The following is a 6981-nucleotide window of genomic DNA, read 5'->3' as shown; positions in this document are numbered from 1 at the left end:
TCAGTTCATCAAATCTTTACCAAGCACCTCTTCTCTACACATTAGACAGTGAGCTGGTTCTGGAAAGTGTGACCCCTGCCTTTGGGGAGCCAACAGCCTAGTAGAGGAGACTGTTATGCTGAGTGTTGTGGGAAGAAACTTTATGTTTAAAGGACTTTGATAACTATTGAGTGCTAGAAAAACATATGGTAATAATGTATCTTGATTATCCAATATGCATGAATAGTTGGTCTGAGTCCTGGCTCTGGGTATTTGTCTAATAAGAATATTTTTGTAGAATTAAGCATTAAGGCACTTAATTGGATATCATTTACATGAGTACTGACTGAATTTACCATCTCCCATAAGGACATTTTCGTGTTGTGCCCACTAGGTGTCTCATTATTTTGCAAGAAAATGGAAAACACAATGTTTCTTCCTGTGTCAGGAGTCAGCTACAGAAAACATCCAGCTCACTTGGCTAAAATTTCAGCCCCATGCCAGCAACCACTGTATAAAATGCCCACTGTGTAGTCACCTCTCATTTGAGAAGAAGGAATGGAAAAAGATGTCTTTGTGGATTCTCTTTCTCATAAGCCATGTACCTACAAACTGCTCTCTCCTAAAAAAGCCAGGACTAGTAAGATGAAGTAGGAATTCTTCCACAAAGTAGATACTGAGACCTACAGGCTGCAGCACTGTTATCTCCACGGGTTTCCTGGGCTCGAGTTTAGCGGTCATCTGCAGGTGAACTGATACCCCCAAACCAAATTATACTGTGTGCCCAGGCAGGTGTGTTCCCTATTCATTGGTCTCAAAGAAATTGTTTTCACAATAAAATCCAGGGTCTCTTCCGGCCCTGAGAATTTCAAGTCTGTAAATGATATACAAGTGTTTATCCCAATATTTTCGCCTTTGTCGTGCATGACTTTTCTTTCAATGGCCTATGGCAGCACACTTTGCCTCTGAGTGACATCAGAGAGAAAAAGGCATGGAAACCGAATGCCTTCAAAATTCGACTGCAACTTAAAGAGCTTATCTCATCAGGGTTTCACACTCTTCTAATGGGAGTGGAGATGGGTATAACATTTCTGCAATGCAATTTGGCAATATCTACCAAGAATGCATTTCAGAAGTTGGTATTCTTTTACCCTGTGTCTGTCGGGATCCCAAGAGGAAAGGGGTTTCACCAGGATGGTTCAAAGGAAGAGATTTTAATAAAAAGACTACTTAGAGACAGGCAGGCCAAGTTAAAGGAGTAAACAAAGGATGTTGAGGCACCTAAACAAAAGCAATAGTGGGAAGCTGTTACCATTCCTAGAGCTAAAGGATGGAGGGAGAAAATAATCTTGGCATAGAATCCAGTGGTAAGAGCTAGAACAGTGGAGGGGGGACCACCAAGGAAGGGGATTGGGCTGGAGGTGGGGAGGGACATGCAGCCACTGCCCCAAAAGTAGGGAGAGAATGAAGAGGAGATATCCTTACTTCTCTCTTTTCTTGCCCTCTGATCTCCTCTTGGTGCCACCCACAGACTGAATCCTAAAGGCGAGGAATCCTGGAGATGCTATCTGTAAAGACAGAGAGCAGTACAAAGAAAGGCAGAGAAGGGAGTGGGGGGTAGGAATGGAAAACAACCAGCACAATCCTATAATCCCATTTCTAGGCATATATCCTCGGGACACAATCAAAGATGGGAGGAAAAAATTGTATGCAAGGATGTTCTTCATAGAATTAAGTATAATAGTGAAAATAATGGAGATGTTTTCTCCTATAATGGAGAAGAGATATATAAATTATAGTGTACCCACAATTTGGAATATCACTGTGCCATTGTAAACATGTTTGAAGAATCTGTGATGAATGCAGAAACGCTTATCATAAAATGTTAATTGAAAAAAGGGACACAAAACTGTAGGCATGGTATTAACTCAAATCCTTGAACACCTATGTGCAAAGGGAAAGCAATTTTTTTGGTTGTCAAACGATCCTTTATTGAAATACTTTCCTTTGCAGTTAACTAGCTGGGCATTCCACTGCACGATTATTGATGTCATCTATGATGTCATGAGGGTGGCAGCCATTCACATTGCAGCCCACACATGGGCACTCCCCAGGATCTCTTTAACGGTTCCAGAGAGTTCTCTGGCTACAGATCACTGCCGCATCTGTCGGGCAATATTGACAATCTGATCAAAAGTCATATTTCCACCGTGCTTCATGTTTTTCTGCTTCTTTCTGTCTCTTGGTGGTTCCTTGAGGGCTTCGATAATCAGGGTAGAAGGTACCACTTCAATCTGGGCCTGTCTATTCTGAATGGTCAGTTTCATTGTAATCCTTAGACCCATCCAGTCACAGGTCGCTTTGGTGATGTCATCACCAGTCTTTTTCGGAGACCATCTCAGTGGGCCGATCTTTACTCTTCAGGGGTGTGGCACCAACTTTGCCATGGGTGCCTCAGGTACACGACTTTGACCTCACTGGGGACGAACTTGGGCGGCATGGTGGAGGTGGCTGCTATCAGATGGTTGAAGACAGTTATACTTTTGCCTCCTCTAGCTGAAAGCCAAAAGTGGAAAAACACACTTTATTTTTCTTATTTTTTAAAAATATTTTATTTATTTATTTATTTTGACAGAGAGAGAGTACAAGCTGGGGGAGGTGCAGGGAGAGGGAGAAACAGACTCCTGCTGAGCCGGGAGCCCGATGTGAGGCTTGATCCTAGGACCCTGAGATCATGACCTGAGCTGAAGGCAGATGCTCGACCCACTGAGCCACCCAGGCGCCCCAGAAAAAACACTTCAAAAAAAATTTCTTTTTGATGATGGGGTTATATTATCTTTTCTTCAAAACTTCCAACTTTTTATTCCTGTTCACAACAAGCATATGATACATTTGTGATCAGGGAGGAAAAAAAAAAATCAATGCTGAAAAGGAGAGTTGACCTCACTGAAATGGACTCTGGTCAATTTAAAATATTGATGATGGATGCAGCAATTATTGAAGTAAATTAAAACCAATGGCATGAAGGGTGAACCTCAATCTGAAACTTTTTGCTATCTGGACAAAAAGTGAAAGAAAAATCAGTCAATTTCTACACAATCAAATAACCAGATGGATGATTTTGATTTTTTTTTAAGATTTTATTTATTTATTTGACAGAGAGAGATCACAAGGGGGCAGAGAGGCAGGCAGAGGGGAAGCAGGCTCCCTGCTGAGCGGGGCTTGATCCCAAGACCCTGGGATCATGACCTGAACTGAAGGCAGAGGCTTAACCCACTGAGCCACCCAGGCACCGCGATGATTTTGATTTTTGACTACACTTTTTATTCTTCACTTGAATGGCAGGTATCATATTATTTCAGCTTTAGTTTAGGACTCTTCTTACAACTCTGGAAAATCCAAGAAATTTCTATAACGTAAAAGTTGTCCTTTATACTGAAATAATAATGTTCTCTCTTTTAATTTTTATTGTTTAGCGTTCTGTACCATTTTAAAACTATACACACACACACACACACACACACATACATATATAGGTTGTTTTTTGTTGTTGTTTTTACCAATTAGCCAATTAATACACAAATACATTCTTGTTTAAAGATTCAAACATACAAAGAATAGTGAAGTTTCCCTTGGCCACCTGCTCACTTGGTCTCTTTCCCTTAGGTAACCTGTTTTTGGTTTCCTACATAATTCTTAAGACATTTGCTTATTGTTTACATGCATACATATATATATATATGATATATATATAAATACACGGTTTTATTTTCATTTTCTCAGTAAATAGATATTGATATTGCACATCTTATTCTGCAACTTGTTTTTTTCTTTATGTTGAAGCTCTACTTCCTTCATTTCCAATGGTTACACAGTGTTCTCTGATTTAGATATTATGTAGTTTGTCTGACCACTTCACCTGTTGATGGTTATTTAGGTTGTTTTTGGTTATCTGTTATTTCAGACAATGCTGTGGTGAACACTTTGCGCATGCCTCTGTTTGCATACATCTGAGCATCATTTCTCTAAGGGAGCAACTGAAAAATGGTATTTTGGGTTTGAAAGGAATAGGCACTTCAGTTTTTACTTGGGACTGTCCAGCAGCCTTCCAACAAGCTTTATCAGTTTACGCTTCCAATATGATGAAAAGATGCCAAGCCTTGCTAATAAGCAGGAAAATGAAAATTAAAATAACAACAGGACACCATTTTCACCATCTTGGGCTCACAAATTGAAAAAGGTAATACAAAATGTAAAGGAGGGTAGGGATATGTATACTCACAGAAGGGTTCTTTTTACAACCAGCATCTACATACTAGGGAAAGGTCCTTGGAGACTTAGGAAAACTGAATACACAGGACTTCTTTTGATAAACAAAGGACGTTTCTGTTAGAGGGTCACCGACTTTTATAAGAATGCTGTTAAGAGTGCGTTTGCCCAAGGCATTCTTTTTTTTTTTTTTAAGATTTTTATTTATTTATTTGACAGACAGAGATCACAAGTAGGCAGAGAGGCAGGCAGAGAGAGAGGAAGGGAAGCAGGCTCCCTGCTGAGCAGAGAGCCCGATGTGGGGCTCTGGGGCTCGATCCCAGGATCCCGGGATCCCGGGATCATGACCTGAGCCGAAGGCAGAGGCTTTAACCCCTGAGCCACCCAGGTGCCCCTGCCCAAAGCATTCTTATCAGTTACTATTGTTTTGTAATCACTAATTCCTTAATTTACTCAGTAGATAAGAACTTCTCCATTTTAATAACCACGTTGCACTTTCTCATAGGTTGCTTCAATTGTCCTCTGCTGCAGGGACCCTGTGAGGTGTTACTTTAGATGAGGAAGTGGGGGCTCGAAGAAGTTCAATGATTTCCCAAGCCAGCTAAGGAGTAAAAGGGCTAGAGTCCTCCGACTCACAGTTAAATCAGCTTCCCATTTATTCAATTGCTGTTAAAACAAAGGACGTGGAAGTCCTCCCTGCTTCTTCTTTTAAGTTCAAGTTGTCTGAAGGGAACCACAGGGGGCAGCCTAGTGCAGCAGAAGATGATAAAACAAGCTGGAAGCCCAAGAAGGGGCTGTGCTCCTCCCAGCTGAGTGAACTTACACACGTCATTTAGCTTCCCTGGGTCTCCATTGCCTCTTTAAAAAAAAAAAAAAAAAAACTACTAGTACTGTAAGAAAGATGATGCCATGCAGTTCCTCCTAGTTGTGAGATTTTATTTAAGCCAAACTTAGACAAGTGCTCCTTCTCTGCTCATATATTTTATGAAATACCATTTTCTGCAATGGATTTTTTTTCTCTGCAAATATGAACCCACAAAGGAAAAACACCATGGAATGCTTTCTTTAGTGGAAGTCTGAAAATGTTCCCTTGTCTCTCTTTCTCTTTCCTTCTCTCTGTCTTTTTCTTTCTTTTAGCATTATTAAGTTAAACCCTATGCCAAAGGCTAGGGAAATCCCCAGGGAACAACAGCAAATGGTTTCAGGTAGCTGGCTGCATCTGAAAAGATGTTTTCCGCCTGGATCTCTTACTACTTGGCAGAACTCCAATTCCACCTACATTTTTTGTTGCCTCTTATTACAGATTTTTAAAGCGACTTACTTTCCCATCCTATTTCTAATAGTGTGAAACCTTGACCCAGGGTTGTTCTTTATAGTTTCCAACTTCCATAAACCAAAGATTCTGAGAGGGGAACAAGTCTTCAGAGATCAATTGATCCTGTCCTCTGTCTTTGAACAGATAAAATATTTTTCCGTTAACAGAAGAAGCATCTGATCCCCAGAGAGCCTGTGACTTATTCAAGGCTTCACACAGCTAGCAAGTGTCCTCCTACAGTACTTACTCCATTCTTATGGAAGGACAATTTATTGGTGATCCCAGCTCTCCCAGAAAATTACAATGAAAGTCAAAATGAGTAAACCATATGATCATTGGTTGTTTTCATTTTATCACACGTCACGAATTCTTATAGTTCTAACCATATTTTGATGCATTATTTATGAGAGCCATCTGGTCACAGGTTTGCAGAGAAAACTGTAATTTTAAAAGTGTGCTTCATTCTTCCAGGAAACACACAGCATAGCTTGGATCTAGCTTTCAACTGCCCATCAGTGATATATGGCACAATCAGAATTGTTAACTGCATTCTTTTTTTTTTTAATTGGGGTATAACTTACATACACCTTCCAAGGTAGCCACTATTTTAACTTCTATCACCAGAAATTCATTTTTAAGTGCAAAACCAAATGTTTCTGGACTTCATACTAAAGGAATCATATAGTGTAGACTGTCTTGTGTTTCCTTTCTTTCATTCAACATTATGTCTCTGAAATTGTTAACTACATTCTAAAATTGCAATTCACTTTCTGGCTCAAGTCCGCAGGGAGTCTCTCAAAATTGGGTATATAATATGCCATCTGTGCACAGGTATTTGTAGTCTTTAAAGAAAGAAAAAAGGCAGTGGAGAAAAGAACTTTTTAAAAATGACCAGAATGATCTATACTGCTCTCGTCACCTACTCTTGCACCATCAACTTCGTCTTCATCTCAGCTTTTAAATGGGCTCTGATCCACCCAAGTATTCTCTTTCCTTCTCCTCATAATGGATAAATACTTATCCATATCCAGCATTTCTCATTAGTGTTCCATAATCATTGGTCTAAAAGCTAGAAATTGCCTGAAGCTATCATCTAACACAGACCTCTCTCATTGACAAGAAAAGCATTATTATTCCCTATTTTGAGATTCAGCAGATGTTTACTGAACACATACAATTTTCAGGATATTTTTCTAGATATTATGGGGGGGAGTACAAAAATATAGTAGGTATGCGGTCCTACCCTTATGAAACTCCACCCTCAAAGAAAAGCAGAGTAGTACGGATATCTACATAAGAAATCATAATATAATCTATAAAACATTAAATGACACCATTGAGTTTAAAGAAAAAAAAGTGTGTGAGATCAGGGGGAAAGGTAACCTCTGGTGTTAAGGAAGCTTGGCAGGGGAATATTG

At 39.8% G+C, this 6981-nt stretch overlaps 1 pseudogene across 1 annotated transcript; it reads right to left on the bottom strand.

Moving 5' to 3' along the window:
- Nucleotides 1-1992: 1992 nt before the first annotated feature.
- On the bottom strand, nt 1993-2479 carry LOC308346340 (large ribosomal subunit protein uL11-like; annotated as a pseudogene). Its single transcript has one exon. The product of its transcript is annotated as a large ribosomal subunit protein uL11-like (transcript).
- Between the last annotated feature and the right edge of the window lie 4502 nt (nt 2480-6981).

The sequence above is a fragment of the Martes martes genome (genome assembly GCF_963455335.1).
Source record: "Martes martes genome assembly, chromosome: 7".
In the NCBI taxonomy this organism is placed as follows: Eukaryota; Metazoa; Chordata; class Mammalia; order Carnivora; family Mustelidae; genus Martes; species Martes martes.
The sequence above is the reverse complement of the archived record's forward strand: the minus strand, read 5'-3'. Positions and strand labels throughout refer to the sequence as shown.